The 27,549-nt window shown below is 44.8% G+C and overlaps 1 protein-coding gene across 4 annotated transcripts in view; it reads right to left on the minus strand.

The window, feature by feature from the left end:
* The window catches only part of MAP3K2 (mitogen-activated protein kinase kinase kinase 2), a 62,478-nt gene that overhangs the window by 32,683 nt on the left and 2,246 nt on the right, over nt 1-27,549 (minus strand). The window contains exon 2 of one of the 4 annotated variants that reach the window (XM_032216957.1): nt 18,442-18,514. The exons of 2 other annotated variants lie outside the window; for them this stretch is intronic. The gene's annotated coding sequence lies outside the window, so the exon portion shown is untranslated. Of the gene's footprint in view, nt 1-178; nt 446-18,441; nt 18,515-27,549 lie in introns of those variants that run through there. One more of the 4 variants, XM_032216978.1, reaches the window with a different exon arrangement.

Below are 27,549 nucleotides of genomic sequence, written 5' to 3' on the forward strand. Positions count from 1 at the left end.
ATTTGCAAACCACGGCCTCCGGGGCCAGTGAGGCGCCAACAGAACCCCTTTCACCCCCTCCCGAAGGATTTTCCATATGACCCTGGGGATCAGGGGTAAGGGCGGAAAGGCATACCGACGACCCCTGGGCCAGGGGCTTTGCAGAGCGTCCACCCCTTCTGCCCCCCGTGTCTGGTACCTGGAGAACTTCGGGAGCTGAGCATTGAGGGGCATGGTGAATAAGTCAACCTCTGGCCATCCTATGCACTCCGCCAACTCCTTGAAGATTGCCGGCTGCAGCTTTCGCTCCAAATTGTCCACCTCGGTCTGGCTGAGATAGTCGGCTCTGATGTTCTCCACCCCTGCTATATGTTCTGCCCTCAACGAATGCTGTCTAAGATCATAGGCTATCTGAGGTGCTTCTGCGATTTCTCATAGTTGGACATCCCATTCTGAGCTTGTGGTTGGTTCTGGCATCTGGAAATCAGATGGTCAAGATCTTGTGGGATTTCCGTATACAAACGGACAAAATACTAGCGCATAATACACCAGACATCACACTGGTTGAGAAAAATAAGGTCACAATAATAGACATCGCAATAGCAGGTGATAGCAGGGTCGCCGAGAGGGAACATGAAAAAATCGCAAGATACCAGGACTTAAAAATCAAAATTCAACGACTATGGCACAAACAAGCAGTGATAATTCCAGTGGTAATTGGCACACTGGGTGCTATTCCAAAAGCACTGGAATTACATTTAAAACAGTTAAAAATTGACAAAATCACCATCATTCAAATGCAAAAAGCCGCACTGCTTGGATCCGCACGCATATTACGAAAATATGTTACGACGTCCTAGGCCCCTGGGTGGGGCCCGACTAGTAACCAATGCCAAATCCGGCGAAACAACTGGCCGCTGTAATACAATTGTATAATAATAATAATAATAATAATAATAATAATAATAATAATAATAATAATAAATAATAATAATAAATAATAATAATAATAATAATACTCCCCCGTTGCCGGTCCCAAGCCAGGATGAGAAAGGAGGAGGGTTGGTAACTGGCCCCATAAAAAAACCCCGCCAACCCATACAATATGGTGAAAGAAACGAATAAAAATTTTATACCGCATCGGTCGTCGCGCGGGTTAACAAGGACCGCGGCAGATGTTGGGGTCCCTGGACATCCGTCAACAAGTGGGCTACAAGTAGACCAGCCAACAAAATGACAAAAATATAGTGCAGATGAAAACCATGCCATAATGGCCAGTTACTACAACTCAGAGCCAGAAAAAAGAGGTTATTTAAAGTGAATGTATGAATTATGGAAATAACAATATCCAGATTCAAATGTTAGTGAACGACTAGCAGATCAAAGGCGATTTATTATACGGAATAAAGTGTTTAGTGAAGTTGAACTTGAGGAAATTCAGGCAAATTGCAAAACCAAAAAAACAATATCACAAGCAGAAATAACTGATATTCAAGACACAACTAAAGATATTATAGTAGAACTCCCAGAAGAAGCTCTTGGGGAGGAAATAACACCACCACCACTAGAACCAGTTATCACTGAACCAACTGATGAACTAACTCAAAAACAAAAAGAATTGAAGGATAAGATCATGGAGCATTTTCTGCTTAATGAGGAAAGGCAACGTTTACCATCACTAAAAACTGTGCCTAAGAAAATTTTGGCCCCTATCATGAAAGTACCTAGTCACAGAACAGAAAAAGCATCAAAGCCAAAGTGGAAAATCCGATTAGAACAAAAAGATGAAAAATTAAGGGCAGATGCTAGTAACTTAAAGAACATGCATGAGCAACGGCTTAAAAACAACAAAACCATAGATTGGCTAATCAGAAGATATAGATTGGATACAAGAAACATCAATAAAGCTGTAGAGATTGTAAAACAGCGGATAACAGCAACAGCTAGAAAAATTGAAAGATATGAGGCACGAATCATCCAATATAAACAAAATCAGCAATTTCGATCAGACCAACGGTGTTTTTATCAAAGTCTTAATGTGAATGGTGACACCAAAAGTGAAAAACCAGAACAGCAGGCCACAATTGAATTCTGGAAAGAATTGTGGGAAAATGCAAAGGACTACAATAAGGGAGCAAAGTGGATACATGACTTTGAGAAAAGCATTGGCAACAAACAAATGCAAGTATTAGAAATAACAACTGAGATGGTCAAAAATCGAGTAACCTGGACATCACCTGGAAAGGATCAATTACATGGTTTCTGGCTCAAATATCTGACCAGTTTACATACAATATTGGCCAGGCAACTGAATGAAATTTTACAAAAGGGCGAAATTGATGAATGGTTGACAACTGGAAAAACATACTTGATTCAGAAAGATGCAACTAAAGGAACAACACCTGAAAACTACAGACCAATAACATGCTTGCCAACAACTTTCAAATTATTCACAGGCATTATTGCAGATAACATGATGGATTATTTGGAAAAAAACAACATCTTGCCAGTAGAGCAAAAAGGCAACAAAAGAAGGAGCAGGGGCACAAAAGATCAGCTTCTAATTGATAAAATGATATTAGAAAATTGTAAGAACAGAAAAACGAACTTGAATATGGTCTGGATTGATTACAAAAAGGCATTTGACTCACTGCCACATAGTTGGATCATAAAATGCTTAGAAACAACTGGCATTAGCAAAAATATTACATCCTTTACTGAAAAGGCGATGAAACAACGGAGAACTGAGTTGGCAGTAGGAAATGAGATCTACGGAATGGTTAACATCCATTGAGGAATTTTCCAGGGTGATTCACTTTCACCTCTTCTCTTCATCATCGCAATGATCCCACTATCAGTAATCTTAAAAAAAATGAAATTAGGCTACCAAACAGCCAAAGAAGCTGAAAAATTTTTGCATTTACTATATATGGATGATTTGAAACACTATGGAAAGTCAGAAATAGAAATCCAATCATTGACAAACACAGTCCGAGTATTCAGCACCGATATTTCAATGCAGTTTGGCATGGAAAAATGTGCTACTGTATCCATAAAAAGAGGCAAAATCACTGCATGTGAGGGAATTAAAATGCCCAATGGCCAACTAATTAAATGCAACAAAAATGAAGCCTACAAATACTTAGGCATTCTGCAGTTGGATAATATCAAGCATGGAGAAGTAAAAACTATTGTCAGGCGAGAGTACACCAACAGAGTTAGGAAAATTTTGAAATCTAAATTGAATGGTGGAAATACAATCAAGGCCATAAATACCCAGGCAATACCAGTTATAAGATACACAGCTGGTATAGTTAACTGGATACAAGCTGATTTGGACATTTTGGACCGAAAAACCAGGAAACTAATGACAATGCACTACAGTTTACATCCACGTGGTGATACTGATAGACTATATCTGCCCCGAAAATCAGGTGGCAGAGGATTATTACAAGTGAAGCAAACAGTTGAAGAAGAAAAACATGTACGGGCTGATTATTTAAAAGAAAGTCAAGAACATCTATTAATTGAAGTAAAGAACAAAAAACTACTGAAGGCCCAACAGACGAAACAAGAATACAGAAAAGATGTGATAAAATCAAGAATGGAGAGTTGGCAGAACAAAGCACTGCATGGCCAATTTCTGGAAAAAATAAAAGATAAAGTGGACAGTGAACAAACTTGGTTATGGTTAACAACAGGTACATTAAAGAAAGAAACAGAGTCACTAATCCTGGCTGCGCAAGAACAAGCTATCCGCACAAATGCCATTAAGGCCAAAATCGAAAAATCCTCTGATGATGCCAAATGCAGACTTTGCAAAGAAGCTGATGAAACTGTTGATCACATACTCAGCTGCTGTAAAAAAATTGTGCAGACTGATTATAAATTGCGGCACAATTCAGTAGCACAAATGATCCATTGGAATTTGTGCAAAAATTATAATATTAAAACAGCAACAAACTGGTGGGAACATCAGCCTGAAAAAGTCATCAAAAATCAGATGGTCAAGATCTTGTGGGATTTCCGTATACAAACGGACAAAATACTGGTGCATAATACACCAGACATCACACTGGTTGAGAAAAATAAGGTCACAATCATAGACATCGCAATACCAGGTGATAGCAGGGTCGCCGAGAAGGAACATGAAAAAAATCACAAAATACCAGGACTTAAAAATCGAAATTCAATGACTATGGCACAAACCAGCAGTGGTAATTCCAGTGGTAACTGGCACACTGGGTGCTATTCCAAAAGCACTGGAATTACATTTAAAACAGTTAAAAATTGACAAAATCACCATCAGTCAAATGCAAAAAGCCGCACTGCTTGGATCTGCACGCATATTACGAAAATACGTTACGACGTCCTAGGCCCCTGGGTGGGGCCCGACTAGTAACCAATGCCAAATCCGGTGAAACAACTGGCCGCTGTGATACAATTGTATAATATAAAATACAAAAGGGGGCATCTTCCCGCCTGTTAAAACCAAGAAAGATTAAGGAAACGATTGGTCCCTTGCTGGGAGAAAGTGGCCCGAAGGTGACAAGCAGCAGGGGTAAAGCAGAACTATTTAACTCGTGCTTGGCATCTGTCTTTACCCAAAGGGATAAACAGTCCAACCTATCAAGAACAGCAGCCCAAAAATCAGATTAGGAACCCAAGATGAGATAGGGAAGAAATGGTAAGTGAGCACCTGTCTACCTTAGCCAAAGTCCAATTCCCAGGACCGGATGGGTTACACCCCAGGGATCTGAAGGAACTGGCAGACGAGATCTCCAAACAACTGAAACTATATCTATCAGAGATCCTGGAATACCAGAGAACCACTATAGGATTGCTGATGTGATTCCCCTCTTCAGAAAGGGAGAAAAACAGCTCAAGAGCCCAAAGCCAACATGGGTTTGTCAAAAACAGATCATGCCAGACTAGCCATATTGCCTTCTTCGATATGGTGACAACACTAGTGGACCATAGGAATGCCATCGATATAGTTAACTTGGACTTCAGCAAGTCCTGATAAGGTAGACCATAACATACTACTAGGTAAAGTAGAAGAATGTGGGTTAGACATAGTCACACCAGATGGCTTTGTAACTGGTTGACCAACCGCACACACCTGTACTCCTCGATGGAACTGCCTCTTCATGGAGAGAAGAATGCAGTGAGTATCCCAAGGCTCTGTGTTGGCCCCAGTACTCTTCAACATCTTCATCAGTGATTTGAATGAGGGTGTTAGGTGTGTAAGCTAACAGTTGGGTTAGCAATATATATGTGCCATGATAGTAGTACTGTTTCTTTAAGAACTGCTGTTATCTCAAGCGGTCATAAGAAGGAGCCAGAATGACTGTTAGCTCTCTGTTTGTTAAATGCTGATCGGTGGGGGGACTCATCAGATTTGCAGATGACCCCAAGTTGGCAGGAATAGCCAATACTCCAGAATACAGGCTAAAGATACAGAAGGATCTTCATACACTTGAACATTGGGCACTGGCTAGGAAAATGAGATTCAATGAAGTAAGGTTCTACCTTTAGGCAACGAAAATGAAGTGCACAGGTACAGAATACATTGCTCCACAGTAGTGACTGTGAAGGGGATCTTGGAGTCCTAGTGGACAACCTTTAATATGAGCCAGCAGTGTGCAACAGCTGCCAGAAAGACCAACACAGTTTTTGGCTGCATAAACAGAGGAATAGAATCAAGCTCCCATGAAGTGTTAATCCCACTTTATAAGGCCTTGGGAAGGCCACACTTGGAATTCTGCATTCAGTTTGGTCACCATGATGTAGAAAGGATGTGGAGACTCTAGGGAGAGTGCAGAGAAAGGCAACAGAGAGGATCAGGGGACTGGAGGCTAAAGCCTATGAAGAATGGTTGCAGGAACTGGGTGGGTCTAGTTTACTGAAAGGAAGGACTAGGGGAGATGTGAAAGCAGTGTTCCAATATCTCAGGGGTTGCCACAGAGAAGAGGCAGCCCAACTATCCTCCAAGGCACTTGAATGCAGAACAAGAAGCAATGGGTAGAAACTAATCAAGGAGAGAAGCAACTTAGAACTGAGGAGAAATTTCCTGACAGTTAGAACAATGAATCAGTGGAACACCTTGCCTCCAGAAGTTGTGAATGCCCCAACAGTGGAAGTTTTAAAGAAGATGTTGGATAGCCATTTGTCTGAAATGGTATAGGATTTCCTGCCTAGGCAGGGGGTTGGGCTAGAAGACCTGCAAGGTCCCTTCCCACTCTGCTATTGTATTGCATAGTATTGTATTGCATTGTATTTTGCTCTTTGCCTAGTCGCCCCCACCCTTGGAAGGCCTTCAGGGGTAATCTCTAACCTGATTGGAGGCTCTTCTGTCCCTCCATTGAGAGCTGCAGCCTTTAGCAGCTGGCCTGATTACTCCTCCCCCCTCTGCTTGTTTTTCCAGGCTGCAGGGGGCTGCCATCTTGGGCCACCTGGGGCCTCTCCTCCCCCTTCTTCCCAAATGGCTCTGCGGGGCAAATACCATAGCCCCGCCCTCAAGAATTAGCAACAAAAAACACAGCTTGTGCTACTAAGAGCTGCTGGCCGTTAACTGTGGTCTCCTTCTGATAGCCTTCTCGCCCCCCCCTCTTTCTCCTACTTAAAGGAGAGTGTTCTTAAGGGGGAAGCCTTCTCCTGTTACTTGGCAGTCAGAAAAGGGACAGAAACGGGCTTGCATACGTGAGGCAAGGTTGCTGTAACACCGGAGGACAAGCCGAAGGGGATCCTCCCCTGGGGGGAGGAGTTCTCAGGTTGGGGGGGATCCTCCCCTGGGGGGAGGAGTTCTCAGGTTGGGGGGGGGGGTCTTCCTGCTGCAAGCCTTGTGGCAGCTGCCTCTGTGATTCATCTAGGAGGTAGGCTTGGAGGGGGGGATTGATCCACCGCCTGCCTCTTTAACCTCCTTGATAAGCCTCCTTTTGGCCCTTTGCTGCCTCCCCCGCCCTTGGCTAATGGCTCTGCGATGGTTTTTCAGCTTTTTAAGGCTCCTCAGAGCCTCCGGTGGTGGTGTTGCTGGAGGGCTGAGAGCTGGGCTCCTGCCGGCCTCCTCTGAGCTGCTGGGGGCCGCCATCTTGGACCACGAAGTTTCAAGATGGCCCCCAGCTCCAAATTCAAAAGGCTCCTCTTTGCTGGAGCACATGGAAATGGCTTGTGCCTTTGCAGGCTGCCATGTGGCTGCTGCTGCCGCCTGTCTCTCTCGCCTCCCCCTGCCTCCCGCAGCTCTTTCTGAGCCTCTCTGGCTCTCACCTTGTTCACTGGTGATAGCTGCCAGTGCAGGCTTTCCAGGGCGTTTTAACAACCTGTGGTTCATGGCCCTGAGGGGAGCGGAGGAGCGCTCCTGCTCCTGATAAGCCTCTGCGGCAAGGGCTTGCCTCTAGGAAGCATGTGCCCTGTCCTCCTGCTTGCCCAGCAAAGGTCCTCACTGTGTGACTCCGTCTCACTCAGTGGTCAGGGCAGCGTGCCGCTCCAGGGGGCTTGTGGCAGTCCAGTCCTTGCAGGAGGAGGCTGTGCGCGATGTAGGGAGGCAGGATTTGCCGAGTCCAAGTTTATTTTCCTTAATCCTTTGTAAATTACTGGAGGTCCAGAATGATGCAACCTTTCCAGTGAGTGGATGAGTCAAATATGGGGAATATCTGATGGCCAGGGGGCATTGCCCAAAGAGCTTATCTGACTCATCCAATCATGAGAGGACAAGGTCAACCCATTCTGGATACTCCTCCCCCCTCACTATGGAGAACAGCCTAGAACCAAGAACCTGATGATGATTCGTGCACAAGCGTGGCATGTAGGAGAGAGCAGCTCTGTGTCTGTACACGAGACATCACAGTGCTGGCCATGCCCCCTGCACTAACCGAAGATGCTGCTATCTGCCCTGTGTCTCCCTCCCACTGGATTCTTCAGAAAAGATTAATCCCTTCTACTATTAGAAGCACAGACTTAAAACTTGCTTACCTTATGTATATATTGCTGACCATCAGATTTACAGTGCTATTTTTTTTTTTACATAACCCTTTAAGGTTTTTTTTGGCATTTTATATCTTAAATGCACTTATGTGAATTAATTAATAGTAATTTGGACTTTAAATTTGGTTAAAAACCCATAATATAAAAAAATACCATTTTTTTTTAAAAAATGATAAATTTTAAGACAATTTTGCATGTTGTGGCAAATCATGATGTCTAGGAGTTTTTTCAATATTTTATTTGTTTTCAGCACACCAAAACACATGGAAATTAGATGAAAATAATCAAACAGCTTTTATGTATTAAATGTTTTATTCATTTTCATTTTCAATTTTGTACATTCACTTATATACGGGATATTTGCAATAATAATAATATAATAGTAAGAAAAAAAACCAACCCCAACCTAAACACAACTCATAAACCCAACCTATCGCTTTCATACACCCCTTCTTCTCCCCCTCCAACTTTCCTTTCTCCCTCCAACGATCACCCCTCCTACTTCCCTTTCCCCTCCTATCTTCCTTTCTCGCCTTCCTCACCCTCCTTCCCCTCTCATCCTCCTTACATTCCCCTCTTCCTCCCTCCTTACTTCTCCCTCTTCCTTTCCTCTACTTCTCACTATGGTGCATTTCTCTATTCCTTACGCCAAAAAGAAAAAAGAAAGGAAAAAAGCAATAAGAAAAAAAAAGAGAAAAATAAAAAGAAAAGATAAGGAACAACAGTATACAAGTGTATTCTTCTTATTCTATATATTGAAACTATATCTCCACCCACCCACCCACCCCCAATGAACCCCCCTCCCTAACCCCCTCCGACTTCCCAGGTCACACACCCGGCACAGTTCAGTACCATTCACCTTCAAAATATCTTATTAACAATAATAATAAAAATAAAATAAAAAGAACACTCCGAAAAAGAAAAAAAACAAAAACAAAAAAGTAAATTAAAAAAAAAATTGAAAAATCTTTTGCATTATGCTCAGCCTCCCATCATTCTTAAAATTTAAACAGTGTGAATCATTCCATTTATATTTTGTCCTTGTCCCTTACTTCTTTGATATTTACCCCCATCTTCCTGTAGACTCTCCAGATAGCCTTTCTTAACCTTATATTCAAATATTAGTTTATACAAAAATCAATTTATCTTCATACTTTCGCTACTCATCTTCCTATCCTTCGTTTCACGTCTCCATTCCTCCCAAGCCCAAATTGCATAAGATTAGGATCTCACTCTTCACTTTAAAATCCTGAGCTTTTTATGTTATACTTCAGACATGTAAATTCGTAAAATGTGTGCCCAAAATCCATACCAGTTCGTTCAATCCCAAGATCCCTTCATCAATATCCCGCTCCACCTTCCTTTCTGCCCCACTCTTCCCAACTCCATTCATCCCAAACCGCAATTCAAATAAATCTTAGTCCCCACTTTCCTCACAGAAAACACTTCATGCGGTTTGGCTTGAAATTCAAATAAGTCTTGTAAAAGTCCCGTATAATATCTGTCTAGAATAAGCAATGCTTCTTTCCATTCCTCATCAGCACACAGCTTTACCATTTCATACCAAACAGAAATCCTAAAGTTTTAATCAGTCCAAAAGCTTAGAAAGTATTTTAAAGACGTCGCTGGGTCTATATTCTTTACTCTTCTGCCCTTCCGGAAAGAAAAGGCAACCCTCTGCCTTATAACCACGTGTCCCGCTGCTTTGAAAATATGACTGAATCCTCAGTTTCCGCTCTTCTGCCTCTCCAGTAGGGGGAGAACACCTCCCTCCTTCTTGTAACCAAGTGACTTGCTGCTTATCTTTCCTTCACCTTGTCCTTCCGCGTTTCCAAGTGAGTCAGGAAGCCCCGCCTTCAGAGTTTTATAATAAAAGTCCCGAGCTTCCGAAACAGAATTAATACGAAATCTTTGATTTTCAAATGTAACTGTGATTCCAACTGGAGCTTCCCATTTATACTTTATTTGACGATTTCTAAGTTCTTGGGTTAAAAAAGTATAACCTCTCCTTGCTTGCAGCATCTGGAGCGGGATCTCTTTAAAGACAAACAAATCATGGCCATCTATTCGGAGCCTGTTATTGTAAAATTTTTGAGTAATCGCATTTCTGGATTCTCTTGTGAAAAAGTATATAATTATGTCTCTTGGAAGCTGTCGTTGCTCTGCTACACGCGAATTTTGGCGATAGATTTTTCGAATATTCCAATCAAAATTGAGTCCCGGACCTCCCACCGCTTGGCTGAAAGCTTCTACAAACGTCTGTTTCAAGTTCTCTCCTTTCTTTTCGGGCAGTCCTCTAACTCTTATTGCAGACGCCTTTCTGTTATAATTTATCATTGTAAGTTGTGTTTGAGTATCTGTAATCTCTTGTTGTAATGCTTGGATATTAGAAGTCAAATTAAAGTTAGCCCCCTCCAAAGTTTCCAATTTCGTCTCCATTTCTTCAATATAATCTGTTAAAGTAGACGTGACTTCAAACATATTCGCATTTATCTGGGCAATTTTGGTCTGTATTTTATCGCATAAATCCAACACAAATTCTTTAATTTCTTTTCTAAAGTCATTAATTATTTGAAAGAGAAGCTCCTGTGTCAAAGAATCTCCAGTAGATGGCGTAGGAGACAAAGGCAGCGATTTGGTAACAAGTTCTTTAAGCACAAGGGGGGAGGATTTTTTTGCCTGTTTAGACCTGGGAGACATTATAGATAAAATCTGAGAATAGACAGATAAACAGTGTCTTCAGCTGGTCAGTTCTCCATAAATTATTTGTAGATTTTGCTCATTAATGAGTAGCAGTCTCCGGGGAAATAAAGCCAGTTAATTACGTCATCAATCACCAACACAGTAAAAACGCCATTTTGTATCCCAATTGCGCAGAGAAGTTCAAAGGAAGAACAAGGCTGGTGTTTAGATAGTTAAAAAAAAAAAACACATCACAGAAGTGAGACCCGCTCGTATTATCTTAAAAACAATTTATCATTGTCCTGAGTGTGGGAGTCGGCTGTCTAGGGCTGCAAAAAGGCAGCTGCGAAGAACTGGCTGGAGATAAGAGCTCAGTTACGCTGGGTCTATTCTCTGTTCGCAGCCCAAAAAAAAAAAGGAAAAGGGCTGTGAACTACGAATAAATCCTAACACCTGAGCTTCTGCCTGTCCCTTTCTGCCAGAAAGGGATGATATCTATTGATCTTAATTAGATATACAAACCAGTACTCTAAGAGGGGCTCCGTTGAGCTCCTCGGCGACAGGCTCCTCCCACAGGAAGTCTCCAATAATCAAACAGCTTTTTAGTCACAGACCTGTGATGATCTAATAGAGGCCGCAGTCTGGATTTTACCTATTAGATGCTAGTTAGCCCATTCTAAAAATGCATTTTAACCCTATCTTAAATTTTACTTGCTCATTATCTTGCTGCAATTTTAGAAGTTATATTTAGTATAATATTAATGTTCACAAATCTTGGATTTCACTTATTAGATGCTAGTTAAGTCATTATGTTAATGTATTTTAACACTCTATTGTATCTTGTTTGTGCGTTACTTGTACTGGTCTTTGATCATAAGCTAAACTGAACTGCTCATATAGTATATGTTTACCATTCAGTTGGGGAACAGCTTGACATTCATACATATTTAGTTCTCTAGAAACATTGTAGTAAATATTCATGATGTGTGTCTTTCTATAAAGCTTCCCCATACTATTTAAACTATAGTACTATAGAATGGTTAATCTTCTCAACTTCCTGGACATATTTTCTTATATTCCTACATCATCTTTACATGATGATAAAGACCATTGGCTTACCTGAATTGTCGTTCTCGAGGCACTGCGGAGTGTCCAAGCTCGGGTTAACTTCAGCTTGCTGCCCAAGGAACTGAGTTTGAAACTTTGTTGTAGCTCCGCCTCCTGGTTGCTCCAGAGGCTCAGTTTTAAAAAATGAAGGAGATCAATAGTCCATGACTGAACTAGTCCAAGACATAAAGGTGCTAAGAACACACCTCGCGGCCCCACCTTAAGGGTGGGTTTGGACACTCCGCAGTGCCTCGAGAACGACCATTCAGGTAAGCCAATGGTCTTTCTCCTAGGCGCTGCTTGGAGTGTCCAAGCTCGGGACATGCCAAAGCTATGTTGAAGTTGGGAGGGAAGAAGAAATGTCCGGGGCCGCGGTGGTTGCCACGACCCTCTGTAGAACTCTCTTCCCAAAAGACGCCTCAGCGGAGGCGAAAGTGTCCAGTCTATAGTTGCGTATAAATGGAGAAGGACCAGACCACGTCGCAGCACGGCAGATTTCTTCAATTGGTGCTTGCATAGCCCAGGTGGCCGAAGTCGCAGCGCTCCTCGTAGAGTGTGCTGTTATGCGCGAGGGAACCGGTCTGGCCTGAGTCTCGTAAGACAACTTGATGTACGCTCTGAGCCAGCGTCCGATGGTAGAGGATGTGACTTTCTTCCCCATGGAGGCCGGCTGGAATGACACAAATAAGGCCTCCGATTTACGGAGCCATTCGCTTTAAGTAAATACGCACCGCCCGCCGTACATCCAATTTGTGCCAAGTGACTTCCCTCTGGTGCTTGGGACGAGGGCAAAAGTCAGGGAGTATCACTTCCTGCACTCTGTGGAAGATGGTGTTAATCTTCGGGACAAAGGCAGGGTCCAGTCTCAATATGACTCTGTCGGAGTGGAAAATGCAAAGGTTGCCTCTGACAGACAAGGCGGCCAACTCCAAAATTCTGCGGGCAGATGTGATGGCGGTGAGGAAGGCGGTCTTTAGCGTAAGGTGCCGTAGGCCCACCGTCCGCAACGGTTCAAAGGGAGATGCGGTCAATGCCTGCAGAACAACAGTCAAGTCCCAGGTAGGGTACCTGTGAATGGTGGGCAGGCAAAGGTTGGACACCCCCTTCAGGAACCCCTTTTACCTGAGGATGTCGTGAAATCGGTAGCTGAGAGTCAGAAGACAGCATGGTGCTCAGGGCAGCCACCTGTCTACGGAGAGTGTTTGGTGCCAGCCCTTTCTCCAAATCGTCCTGAAGAAATTCCAGGACTTGCGGAATGGTCGCAGAGGATGCCACAAGGTGATGGTTGAGGCACCAACTGGAGAAGGCCGTCCACGTAGCCTCGTAGATTCTGACGGTGGACGGTCGTCTGGAGGCCTGAATCATCTGGATGACTCTGTCGGAGAAGCAATGAAGCCTCAGGAGGTCCCCCTCAAGTGCCAGACGGCCAGCTGCAGCCACTGGGGCTCCGGATGTTGGATGACCCCCTGGCTGAGGGAGATTTGCTCCTAAGGTATGCGCCACGGCCGGGACACCGACAGGCTGACCAGGTCGGCAAACCAAGTCCTCCTCGGCCAGTGAGGAGCGACTAGGAGCACCTCCGCAGCTTCCTCCAGAATCTTCCGAATGACATGTGGTATCAGAGGGAGCGGAGGGAAGGCGTACAGCCGACCCGGGGGCCAGCGGGATCTTAAAGCGTCCGTGCCCTCCACCCCTGGGCAATGGAACCGGGTGAAGTATCTGGGAAGTTGGGCGTTGGCCGGCGAGGCAAACAGGTCGACAACCGGGTGGCCGAACTTCTGAGACAGCTGGTAAAACAGTCTCAGGTGCAGACGCCATTCCGAGTTCTGGATGGTTGTTCTGCTGAGCCAGTCCGCTGGCACGTTGTCCACGGCAGAGATGTGGTCTGCTCGTATTGACGCCAGATGACTCTCCGGCCAGCGACGTAGGGTCTCTGCTTCCGACATCAGCGCCAGAGACCGCGTGCCGCCCTGGTGGTTGATGTAGGTTTTGGCGGCGATGTTGTCCGTCAGAATCAGTACATCGCGGCCTCTGACCTGATCGAGGAAGTGGCGCAGGGCGAGTCTTGCGGCCCGGAGCTCCAGCCAGTTGATGTTGTGGGCGAGCTCCGCATGCGACCACCTGCCCTGGACCACCGCTGTTCCTAGATGAGCACCCCAGCCGAAGAGGCTGACGTCTGTGGTGATTATCAGCCTCTTTGGCTCCCTGAAGCGTGTGCCTTTGAGGAGACCTTCCGTCTGCCACCATCGGAGGGAACGGAGGACCTTCGGTGGGACCCGTACCACCTGTCTGGAGTTGCTGGCCTTCTTCCTTTGGAGAGGGAGCAGGAATCATTGCAGTTCTCGCATGTGCAGCCGCGCCCAAGGGACCACCACGATGCAAGACACCACCTTCCCCATTAGTTGTGATAGAGAGAGGATCGAGGCTGACCCGGTCGAGCGGATGCTCCTCACCAGGGTCCAGATGCTGTTGACTCACTCTTGAGTGAGGAAGACTTAGCAGGTTTCGGAATTGATGATCGTTCCGAGGTGCTGGATCCTGCAGGTCGGGTTCAGATGGCTCTTGGTGAGGTTGACGGAGAACCCGTGAAGCTGCAGGGCCTTGATGGTGGTGGCCAGGTCTGCTTGGGCTTGCCCCCTGGACGACGAGTGGATAAGTATGTCGTCCAGGTAGCATTCCAATCTGACGGGCAGAGACCGGAGTCGTGCGGCTACAGCTGCCAGTAGCTTGGTGAAAGTCCGCGGGGCCGACGAGAGCCCGAAGGGAAGGGCCCTGTACTGGTAATGGGCGAACTGGAACCTCAGGAACTGGCGGTGCGCCGGGTGGATCGGAACGTGCAGATACACCTCCTTCAGGTCGATCGATGTCAGCAGATCGCCGGGTCTGACGCAGCCCAGGATGGTCTGGAGGGACTGCATCTTGAAGCGCTTGTACGCCAGATGCTTGTTCAGCTTCTTGAGGTCCAGGATCGCCCTCACCCCCCCTGATGACTTGGGGACCAGGAAGAAGATGGAATAAAACCCCCTGCCTTCTTGACCTCTGGGGACCTCCTCTATGGCCGCTATCTCTAAAAGGTGTTGTATCTCCGCCCTCATCAGTTGTAACTTGTGGGCGGACCTGAGGATAGGGAAAAGGAGGAAGGTTCTCAGGGGGAAGGACAGGAACTCCAGGGTCAGCCCGTGGCGGACCGTGTTCCTGACCCAACTGTCCGTCGTCGTTTCCTCCCACTGGGCGGCATAGAGCTGAAGCCAGCCGCCTATGGGGGGAGCCCTGTGACGGTCACTTTGACTTTCTAAAGGGCCTGTTGGAATAGCCTCCTGGGAAGGGTTTGCGGAAACCCTGCTGCTTCCCTCTGTCTCTAAAGGAGGGTCTATCCTGGGCGCGATCCTGTGAGGCACTGTAGGCTTGACTAGGACCGGCAGTGGAAGTGGAGGGCTCGCTATTCCGAAAGGAATTTTTGCGAAAGGGCTGACCTTTCCGTTCATGCTTTTTTGTGACCGGAGGGAGCACCTTGCACTTATCCTTATTCTCGGTGAGGAATGGATCTAAGCAGATCTAGGAAGCGCGCATGGCCCAGGCGGTGGCCTGGTGCGTCTTAAGAGCCGCGGATTCCGGCCTCTTGTCCTCTGCCTTGAGGCCTTCCAATAACTCGGCTGGAAGGGAAGTGGCGGATGTGAGAGCCATAATTGGATCGTCCACCTGAGGAACCTTGAGGAGCTCCTCCAGGGGAGCCTCCATGGTGAATAGCTTCCTCTCCGTCCCACTGGGAGTGGCTAGAGTCCCCGGCTGCACCCATTGTCGCTGGATGATGTCCAAAAATAACTGGGGTGCCGGCACGAGGTCCAAAGGCAGAGGAACCTCGTTAAAAAGGCCTGCGCCGGGGTCCTGGGGCCCTATGACTACACCCGTGACCAGATCAGATACAGGCTTTGCTGCGGGAGCTGGGAGACCCATCTGGGGGCCTGCAGCCCTGGCCTTCATAAGGAGGGGCTTAAACAGGATTGAATAGGGCTGAGCCCGTGGCCTGTTCAGTGGCAGGTTCCTCATCCTCCAATAGGACCGGAACCTCTACCTCAGGCTCCTCCTGATCTGACACCTCACTAAGGCCCGTGGGGGCAGGAGAGGGTGCCCTAGCTTCAGAGGCCTTGGGAATCTTGGCCTGACTAGGAGATGGCTTGTGTGCCACAGAGGGCAACTGGGCTGCCAGCTGTACCATGCCATCTGAGATGCCTTTGGATATGGCCCGAGCTACCACCTCCTCCATGGCCCTGGATAGGATGGAATCCTGACCCTGCGGGGGAGGGGGCTCCAATTCAGATGGAGCTAAGGATTCCTCCTTAGCTCCTGAATCCATGTCTGCTAGGGAATCCATAGCCATGGAATGGGTAGGGGATCCCAAGGAAGCCCTATGAGGGTTGGGGGAGAACCCAAAGTCCTCACTGCCTGGGCCTAGAGGGGATTCCCCTTGCTGGGATTCGCCCCTGGGAGACCCACCCCCGGTCTCATTGGGGGATGGCTCCATAGAAATCTTGCACTGTGCGGCCTGGGCCCTCTGGAACTGTTTCTCCAGGGCCTTCTGACGGCGCAGTGCCATTTTTTCCTCACCCTTGGAGGCCGAGCCTACCTTAGGCTGCTTCTTCCCTGGGGAAATACCCCCCCCCAACTCCCTTGCCCGATGGATTGGGCCTGCTACGCTTACTGGGAGTGGGCCCGATCTTTTCCCCTTGCCTCTCTTCCATGCTAATAGTATTAAGCTGTTGCTCCATTCTGGCAATGGCAGTAGACCAGGCCTGGGGTAGGCCAGAACCTGATCCACACGCTGGGCCTTTAAGACTCAGAGGCCTAGCCGGCTGAAGAGAGGAGAGGGAGGCTGGAGCTGGCTGAGAGGATCGGCCTAGCGCCTGCGGATCCGCGCTGAAGGCAGGTAGGCGGAGGTTTGAAGCCCGGGTTCCCTGCGGCCACTGGAAGGAGAAGGAGGGCAAGAGACAGCGTGAGCACCCCACGTGAGTCTCCGGGCTTAAGGCGGCCCTCCGCGGCGATCCGCTGTTCAAAGGAGGCTGTGCGGCAAGAATAGAGGCCTGGAAACGAAAGTGCGCCGTTTAAAATGGCGGGCTCTTTTGCCGCGCGCGCCTGGAGCGTTGTCAGGCCGGCACGGAGCCTAGCGCTCCTGTCAGGGGCTCAGGAAGGCTTTAGCTGCCAAATCGCCCCCCCCCACGTACTCACTGAACTGGCGTTTTGGGAGAGACCCAACCTAGAAACAGCCCAGGTGGAGGCTGGGCTGCGATCACCCCAGGGAGCCTGCCTGCGCGATGGATTAAAGCAGAATTCTCGTAGAAGTAGAAAAGCAGGATAAAATTATCCTAACTACAACCTATCTATCCAAACTAGCAAAAAGGAGCTACAAACTCTCTAGGAAATACTAAATTGGGGTCCAGCTTGCTGCACAAGGACTGGACCCCTGGAAATACGTCCTGTTGGGCGACTGAGTTTTTTAAAACTGAGCCTCTGGAGCAACCAGGAGGTGGAGCTACAACAAAGTTTCAAACTCAAGTTCCTTGGGCAGCAAGCTGAAGTTAACCCGAGCTTGGACACTCCAAGCAGCGCCTAGGAGAACTTAATTTTTCTGATTGGTTTCATTCCTAAATGTGTGTATAAAAATATCAGACTGTCTTATAATTTTACACTGAATTATTAAAACACTAATTTTTTTTAAACAAGCCAAATACAGAAATCTAGAAACCATGTGTCTGCCTTGAGGCTCTGCTCAGATAAATGTCATAGCATAGATGAGGTTGAATTCCTGTTTGAAAAGCAGGTATATCACCTATAAATCCTTCTTAAGTCATCTTAACCAATGCAGCTTTTGATCAATCTTGGTTGGGTCCACCAAACCCAGTAAGTCCCGATTATGGAGAAAATGGCCACAATACTTTGTGTGCTCCAGGATCCTTCTTTCAAATCTTGCCATTATTATCTTACACAACCTAGGGAGCATACCTGTTGTCTTTGTAACTGCTCCCCCCCCCCACACCAATATGCAATTCCTAACTCTTCTTGCCTTTGGGAAAACTGTTAAAACCTGCCTCTTCTGCCAGGTCTTCTAAGTAGCCTATAGAATGGGAGTCCCACTATAGTTGTTTTGTTGTGATTCATTACCATTTTACATTTATATATTGTTCATTTATTGTTATATGGTGGTTTTTTTCTTTTTTCCTTTTTTTTGAATTATTGTTGTTTATGCGGTACACTACTCAGAGTCACATTATTTGAGTTAGGCAGGCTTATAAACCTAATAAATAGATAAATAAATCCTCTCTTAAGATGATTAAAATTTACTATATGCATTGACTTTCAAGAAGATAACAAACAGCTGGATGGAACACTGTTTTATTTTATTTATTTATTATTTATGATATTTTTATGCCATCCATCTCATCGTTTGAGAGAATTCTGGAGGCTTACAATGTATAAAAACATAGACATAAAAACAATTATAAATATAAAAGCAAATTAAAATTGCAGAGGATTTTAAAACAATCATGGGTTTGGAACAGAACAGCAGGGGTGCCTTCACTGTTACTGCACCAACCATTCCCAGCCTAGAGCTACTCCTTCAGGGTCCTATGCCAACTGGCGTAGTCAGGTTTTAAGGCTTTTCTTGAAGGTCAGAAGACAGTGGCCAAATCTCACCTCTAGTGGCAAGATGTCCTCTAGTGGCAAGGGTAGACGCCAAGGCAGAAAGGGTTCTTCTCGTGGAGGGAGCCTGCCAAAAGTGTCCATCATAAGTTTGCATAAAGGAAAAATAGTGTGTTTCAAGTGTGGTACTAAAACTATAGAATATTCTTCTTTGGGAAGCTAGACTAACCATCAACATTAATTTAATTCTGGCATCAAGGGAAAAGCTGGCTATTTTTAATTTGATAGTAACAGTGTTTGCTTATTTGTTCTGGATGTATCTCAAATCACTGATTTAGAGTTTTTAAATAGCAGAAGGAAGGAAATTATCCTCCAGCCATGCTTATTTGCTGCACTGCAATTAGAAAACCCCGCTAAATGTGAAGATCTCAAATAAGCAACCAGTATAATACATGACTGCCACTCTTAAGAATTCTTTGTAAACACCCCTTTGAACCCTGGTCAGAAGAACATTCAAGCTATACTGTTCAAAGAAGCAGCATGCTTAGATTGAAGGAACAGTGAAAGAACCATATCAATTCTTCAATAGTTAAGACTATCTTGTCATTTTAAAAAGAAGGTTCTGAGGGATGATTCATAAAGCATACCATGGAATGTTTTGTCCAGTCCTATGAGAAAAGGTGATTTTGTATAAAAATACTTACAAAATGGCTGCTGTCACACCAATTAACTATTATAAAAGGAAAAGAGTAATTCTCCTCCTTCTCGCTCATACACATTCATACTTTCAAACATATTCACCACAGTGCTATTTTAAAACATTTGCAGTTGGACTTTAACACTAATAAAGCACATTGCCAACATGGTTATGATAAGGGATTATGGGACATGTGACTCAGATCTTGTAGAGGGTCCTAAGTTGTTTATCCCTGATTTAGAAGATCATGGTAATTCAGAACTGATCAAAGAAATAAGCTGCTTGAATAGAATTATCTTAAAGACCACATGCAACACATGAATTGTTTATTCTTGTCTTATATTGTGCTTTTTAAAATATTTTATGTCAGGCATCTTTTCAGTGCCAATTTTACACACACACACGTGTTGTTGGGGGGGAAATAGAAGGAGGAAGAGATAGTTAGATATGTTTGCCACCTTGAGTTATTTATAAAGAAAATGATAAGATGGGATATAAAATAAATAAGATTCAATACAATTACAGTGAAAAGTATTTATTCTGAAAGGCCCTGCTGAATAATCCAACTTTATCTTCTTTGTGGAAAAGCATTAAGGTGAAGGTTAATCTAATATTTACAGGGAGGCTATTTCACATTATTAGTTATCTAATAGAAAAGCACCTGGCCATGTTTATTACTCTAAAATGAGGGATAAGTAGGAGTTTCTTCTGTGATAAGATGTTGCTAGTTAGAGTGTATGGCCAACCATACACAGCTTTATAGGTTAATACTAGTACTCTGAATTGCACTTATAGAGCTTTTCAGCAACTAATGCAGAGCCTTGTGCACAAGTATAATACACTCCTGGAGTTAACACCTGCAGCAATGGCACTGCCATATTCTGCACTAATTTTATTTTTTCTGGATAGTCTTTAGAAGCTACTCCATTTAGCCATTTGTGGTATGTTCAGGACCATCTTTTTCAATAAGAATTTACCCACTCTTTTTGGGAGAAAGTCTTGACTATCCTATACTTCTGTAAAATCAGGGGGAATTAAGCCACTAGAGCAGGAGTCCCCAATCCCCAGGCTACGAACCGGTATTGTTAGGAACTGGGCCGCATAGCTAGAGGTAAGCAATGGATGTGTGAAGCCTACTGTAAACTGCACATGCAGGAGATGTCACTTCCATGCTCCTTCCCTTTCTCCTCCAGTCTGTGGAAAAATTGTCTTCCATGAAACTTATCCCTGCTGCCAGAAAGGTTGGGTGCTAGAGAATGATTTACTATAATGCACCAACTTTATAGAACAGCCTTCCTCTGGACATCTTTCAGTAAAACATACAACTAAATTGTGAACCAATATTTCTTAATTTCATATTATATTCCATATGCATTATTAAACAAACTAGTGGAGGCACTTGCATAATAAAATAAATAAACAATTAGTTTGCTAATTGTGCTATTATTAGTTTTGGTTTAGTATCTTGTTTGAACCTAGCTATAGTAATGTATAATTTATCATTTATCTATCATTTATCACCTAGTACTCTGTGGTTTACTCAGCAAATTGTGGCTAAGCAAACTGTAGTTTAATTCAACCTTTTTAATTTTACCTTTTCTGAAATACCGTATTTTTCAGAGTATAAGATACACCGAAGTATAAAACCAAGATTTTGAAGAGGCAAATTAAAAAAAAGTAAGTAGATAGATAGAGGGAGGGAGGGAGGGAGGGAGGGGGAGAGAGAGAGAGAGGGAGGGAGAGAGAGAGAGAGAGAGAGAGAGAGAGAGAGAGAGAGAGAAATACAATAGGTAGGTAGGGAGAGGGACAGATAGTAAGTAAGTAGGTAGATGTTTCCAGGTGTATATCCATTTGCTGGAGAAGGAAATTGCTGACAATCTGCAGCACTTAAGACTTTGTTTCTGCTGGCACAGCAATTGATCAATGTAATTCTCATCAATCAGTTAAAGAGCTTTGGGGGGGGGGTGTTGCACTCTGCAAACCTCCCCCAAACAGCCCATTTTTCGTGAAAACGGGCCCTTTAAAAAAAAGGCATGAATAGCCTTGGGGGGGGGGGGCTTACAGAGTGCTCCTGGGGGGTGGGGGAGCCAAAAATGAACAAAAAATGGCCCGTTTTTCGAGAAAACAGGCCCATTTTTTGTCAAAAAAACCTGTATCCATAGCCTTATGGAGGCTTATAGAGTGCTGCTGGGGGGTGGGGGGCAAAAATGGCCCTTTTTTGCTAATTTCTACCCTCCCCAGCCCCCAGGAGCTCTTTGAAAGCCTCCATTAAGAGTATGCACAACCATTTTGGTGAAAGGGGGGGGTGGGTGGGAGGCAAAAATGCTGTATTCGGTATATAAAACACACCCAAGATTTTCAGCCTCTTTTTTGAGGAAAAAAAGGTGCATCTTATACTCTGAAAAATACAGTAAACTACACTTTCTTGAGAAAGCTTTTTCTAATGTAAATTATAGATAATTACTTTTTTTCTCAGTCCACTTACTAATTTTTCTTATCTTGTAGACTGTAGGCAAAACAATGTCAATTAAAATTCTTGCATTTGCTGAAATATATATTTGCAATGCTACAGTGATAATGTGATAATGCCACACAGATAAGGAAATTGACCATGGTCACAATTAAATTAAAGCACTATATGAATATCAAGGAATCAAAATTGCCACCAGTGACTTTCAGAGTTATAACTTTTCTAGCCAGCAACTAAAAAAATTATACTTCAAAGATAGTTCACCTCATCAGCAAAGAGGCCAAGCAAACTCACATATAATAAATAGGTGTTTAAAAGAGGAACCCCCAAATCTCTGAACAAGGTTTTACTAGACATCAGGTAGAGTTGGCATCAGTTTTCCATGCCCTCATTATTTTCAGACTGAATTATTGTAATAATGTATTGCACTGTACATCCGTCTATCTTTCAAGTCAATCTGAAAACTTCAATTTGTCGAATAGAACTATTCAGGCACCAGGAAATCAAGAAAATGTTTTTCTCACCCTAAATGACCTTCCACTGGTTGCCTATTTGCTTGCTCACTCAATCAGAAGGATCATGGGTGCCTCTTAAAGCTCTGATGATACCCATATAAACATGTCTAAACATTAAAGTCAGCAATGGAGTTGCAACTCCAGGCAGCATATAGGCCCAAGAAATACAGTGGCAGCACTCATTGCCTGGAAAAATCTACCAATTTCTTACCTTTCTGTTTTTTAGCTCTAGGTAGACATACTTGTAAATTTATTAAAAAGAAAAAAATGAAATACCATATTGGCATAAGTATTCAGATCAGGTGGCTCCCAGTTCTCTTGAGTTTAGATTTAGATTTTTTAGATTTTATTAATATTTGTAGGCTGCCCTTTTCCCTGAGGGGACTCAGGGCGGCTCACATAAAATCAGGGAGGGGGAATACAAACATTGACATAGAGACATATAATAAAATAGCAAGCAACATACATTCATCATTCGGGAGGGGCGCCTATCCTTGTCCCCAGGCCTGACGGGCTAGCCAGTTCTTAAGGGCTGTGCGGAAGGCCTGGACGGTGGAGAGGGTACGAATCTCCACGGGGAGCTCGTTCCAAAGGGTCGGGGCTACTACTGAGAAGGCCCTCCTCCTTGTAGTTGCCAGCCGGCACTGGCTGGCCGATGGAATACGGAGGAGGCCTAATCTATGAGATCTTATTGGTCGCAGGGAGGTAATTGGCAGAAGGCGGTCTCTCAAGTATCCAGATCCACTACCATGCAGGGCTTTATGGGTGACTAATAACACCTTGAAGCGCATCCGGAGATCGACAGGTAGCCAGCGCAGCTCGCGGAGGATAGGTGTTATGTGGGTGAACCGAGGTGCACCCACGATCACTCGCGCGGCCGCGTTCTGTACTAGCTGAAGTCGCCGGATGCTCTTCAAGGGCAGCCCCATGTAGAGCACATTGCAGTATTCCAGCCTAGAGGTCACAAGGGCCCGAGTGACTGTTGTGAGAGCCTCCCGATTCAGGTAGGGTCGCAACTGGCGCACCAGGCGAACCTGGGCGAATGCCCCCCTGGTCACAGCCGTCAAGTGGTGGTCAAACGATAGCTGTGGATCCAGGAGGACTCCCAAGTTGCGAACCCTCTCTGAGGGGTATAGAATTTGACCCCCCAGCCTGAGTGATGGAATATTGATCGAATCTTTGGGAGGGAAGCACAACAGCCACTCGGTCTTTTCTGGGTTGAGCACAAGCTTGTTAACCCTCATCCAGTCCATAACGGCCTCAAGGACTCGGTTCATCACGTCTGCCGCTTCATTGAGTTGGCACGGGGCGGACAGATACAGCTGGGTATCATCCGCATATTGATGGTATCTGATCCCGTGCCTGCGGATGATCTCTCCCAGCGGTTTCATGTAGATGTTGAATAGTAGGGGGGATAAGACCGAGCCCTGAGGCACCCCATAAGTTAGGGGCCTAGGGGACGATCTCTGCCCCCCCACTAACACCGACTGCGACCTGTCCGAGAGGTAGGAGGAGAACCACCGCAACAGTGTTGCAGTTATGTTTCTACAACTTGATTAGAGTCTGAGTTAAATTAAATTGATTGGACATCATTTGGAAAGAGACATCCCTCTCTAAAGAAAACCTCACATCTGACAATGCATACTCTGGCAGACCAAAAGCCATGAGGTCAAAGGAATTGCCTGCAGAGCTCAGAGACAGGATTATTGCAAGGCACAAATCTGAGGAAGGCTACAAAAAAAATTTCTGCTGCACTCAAGGTTCCTAAGAACCTCTATAATTCTTAAAGGGAGGAAGTTTGGCACAAAGAGCCAAGGTGGCGCAGTGGTTAAATGCAGCACTGCAGGCTACTGCTAGATCAGCAGGTCAGCGGTTCAAATCTCACCGGCTCAGGGCTGACTCAGCCTTCCATCCTTCCGAGGTGGGTAAAATGAGGACCCAGATTGTTGGGGGCAATATGCTGACTCTCTGTAAACCGCTTAGAGAGGCCTGAAGGCCTATGAAGCGGTATATAAGTCTACTGCTACTGCTACTACAACTAGGACTCTTCCAACTGGTTGCCCCATCAAACTGAGCAATCATGAAAGAAGAGCCTTAGTAAGAGAGGTGACCAAGAACATGATAATCACTCTGACTGAGCTTTATGGCCAAGTGACTAGACAGAAGCCTCTCCTCAGTGCAAAATACATGAAAGTCCACTTGGAGTTTGCAAAAAAAAAAAACACTTGACGGAGATTGTGAGGAACAAAATTCTCTGGTTTGATGAAACCAAGATTAAATTGTTTGGCCTCAGTTCTAAATGTTATGTTTGGACAAAACCAGGCACTGCTCAACACTTGCCCTATATCATCCCAACAAAAGTGAAGCGTGGTGGTGGCAGCATCATGCTATTGGGGTGTTTTTCAACAGTAGGGAGTAGAAGACTGGACAGAGTTGAGGGAAAGCTCACATCAGACTGGGTTGGAGGTTCACTTTCCAACATGACAACAATCTTAAGCATAAAGCCAAGACAACACAGGAGTGATTTAGGAACAATTATGTGAATGTCCTAGAGTGGCCCAGCCACTGACTTGACCCCTATTGAACATCTCTGGAGGAACCTGACAATGGCTCTCTACTGACGGTCACCCTCCAATCTTACTGAACTTGAAGAGGATTTGCAGGGAAGAATGGCAAAAAATCCCCAATCCAGATCTGCAAAGCTTGCCACGTCATACCTAAAAAGACTCGAGGCTACAATTGCTGTCAAAGGTGCTTCAACAAAATATTGAGTGGAGGGTCTAAATCAGTGATGGCGAACATTTTTTGGCTCGTGTGCCATAAGCGGAGGAAGCGCAGGGGGGTCGTGCGCAGGCATGCCACACCCATAATGCAATGTGTGACACACACACCCAGTGCGCATGCACGCATGACAGGCACAACCCCCCATTTTTGCATGCTTTTTTTGCCCTTCCGAGGCCCCAGAGGCTTTATAGGAACTTGGGGAGGGCGAAAACAGCCTTCCCCCCCAACGAGGCCCTCCGGAGACTTCAGGAGCTTCCCTGAAGCCTCTGGAGCACAAAAAACTGGCCCTATGGGCAAACCGGAAGTTCGTGAACGGACTTCCGGCTTAAACCGGAACCACCCTAGTGCTGGCCTCGGCGGTCTCAGAGTGCAGCGGGGAAGAAGTAGAAGCCCCAGCACTGCCTCCGGAGGTGGGATGATCCACCATTATGACTAATAGGGAGAATTGAAAGGCTCAATTCGTTCAAATACCAGAGTGAATATGCTGTTACGAATAGCGAAGCTGGCTCAAGCTGCTGAGATCGAAAGACAATCGCGTATGCCGAAGCAGAATAGCGGCGAACCGACTTCCTCAAGCACAGATAAGACCGTTGATGCGTCACTACAATTCAGGCGCGAACTACAAGTTGCGCCCCTTCCGGCTGCTTTTTCAGTGCAAAAACAAATGGCTCCCAAAATGGCCAGAGACCTTCAGCGATCTTGTTATCGTGGTGGTAACGTAGCGGCAACGAGAGCAGTGTGGCAGCGGCAAAGCGATGAAACCGCTCTGGGACAGGTCACACTAAATTAAGCAGATTGCGCCCACCCCAACCAGCGCAAGAGTGGCGAACCGACTCTCAACCACAGTCACAAATGAAATGGAGAGCGGCGAACCTACTCTTAACCGCAACACGAATGCAAGTCAAACCGCACGGCTGCGATCCTCTGCAGGTGATAAGTCCCCCGGCCGCGAGAGCCAAACCAGTCAGACAACATGAACTGTGCTTCGCCAATTTCCACAAATAAACAGTCAAAATAGTGAGGAATCCTAAAGAAATGAGTTAATTTTGTCTATTATCCTAGAGCAAATTATTTTATGTCTCTTTAGGCTGGACTAAGTTAAAAAACTGAACTAGCACAGTCAGAGGAGGCATATATAACTCAGTCTCTAGGCTAATGGACAAAGTTAACCCCAAGCAGCGCATAGGAGAATGAGAGAGAGGGAAAAGAGGGAAACAAATGAAAGAGAAGGGGAGAGAAAGGAAAGGAAAGGAAAAAGTGAGAGGGAGAGGAAAAAGAGAAAAACAGAAGGGAAAGAGAGACCAATCTCCCACAGAAAACACCCAGAGCCACAAAACTGAGATAGGCATGGGTAGGACAAGTCATGTGACTAGATGAATTGGCCACAACCACCCAGGTTTTGTGGCTCCCAGTGTTTTCTGTGGGAAACAGATCCAAATGGCTCTTTGAGTGTTTAAGGTTGTAGACCCCTGTATTACATCAATAAGGAAGAAGGACAATATTTTGCAGCTTGCTCCAAATCATAAAAATATACAAAGGATATTCTTGTCTGAAGAAAAGTAAGATATATCTGTTTAGCAGATATTGTTTAGGATGAAAGATAAGACTTGAATATATTGCATATATTTGCTGTTTTAATGTACACAGCATTGCAAAAGAGTTGTTTAGAATACTCACAGATAATATAAGCATATAAATATGGAATATATATTTTAATATGATTTAATCATATTTTATAATATGAAATGGAACTTAAAACAATTATGTAGTATATAACAGTTCAGTGGGTTTGAGATATGGTGGTAGTAGGGATTGCCATGAGGGCTCTATTGGCATCCTCTAGCATAGTGGTCCCCAAGCTTTCCAGCTCAATGGACTGGCGGTGACAGCAGGAAGGGGTGAGAGAGGATGGTTTTGCATGAGCATATGCTAGTTGCACAACTGAAGCATCTTGCTTAACCATGAAAATTCTGATCACAATTGTGGTCATAAATTGAGGACTATTTGTATAAGCCAAATACTTCCTTGTCTGAATGCTCAACATTATTGCTCTTTTTCTCCTAACTATACAAAAGGTTATCTTGAATATTGCCTAAATTTGATAATGGACTTCAAAAGAATAAATCAGTGCAAACTGAGCAGAAATATTACTGATTAGTAAAAAGCTACTGGCATTTTTTCTATCTGGGATGTCACCTGCTCTGAAAGAACTTATATTTTGCAAGAAAGATTTAGGATGCTTTGATCTTACTCTATTCTAGGAGAGTAATGAGGAGAGAAGGCCTTAAACAATTACATGTTATCTGTGAGCCAATCTGATAATATAAAAGTTACCTATACCCTGGTTACACTATGACTACTGCAAAGAATTCTCCTCAAAGAGCACTGAAATCTTTGCAGCAAAATATGGCAGCCATGCTGCTTATCTATACCTACACAGTATTAATATCACATTGCATACTTATTAAAAGATCTCTGATAGCTATTGACTGCTTTCTGGACTAAATTTCACATGCTGGTTTAACCTATAAAACAATTTATGGCCTGATTATCTGAGGATTGTATTGTAACATATTTGAATGTTACAATTTGGCAGGGGAAGCCCTTCTAAAGAACTACCGGCTTGTATAGGCCTACTTATAATTACCAAAACCAGTATCAATTACTTTATAGGCTAACCTTTGAAATCTAAGTTA

The sequence above is a fragment of the Thamnophis elegans genome, chromosome 1 (genome assembly GCF_009769535.1).
Source record: "Thamnophis elegans isolate rThaEle1 chromosome 1, rThaEle1.pri, whole genome shotgun sequence".
NCBI classification, from domain to species: domain Eukaryota; kingdom Metazoa; phylum Chordata; class Lepidosauria; order Squamata; family Colubridae; genus Thamnophis; species Thamnophis elegans.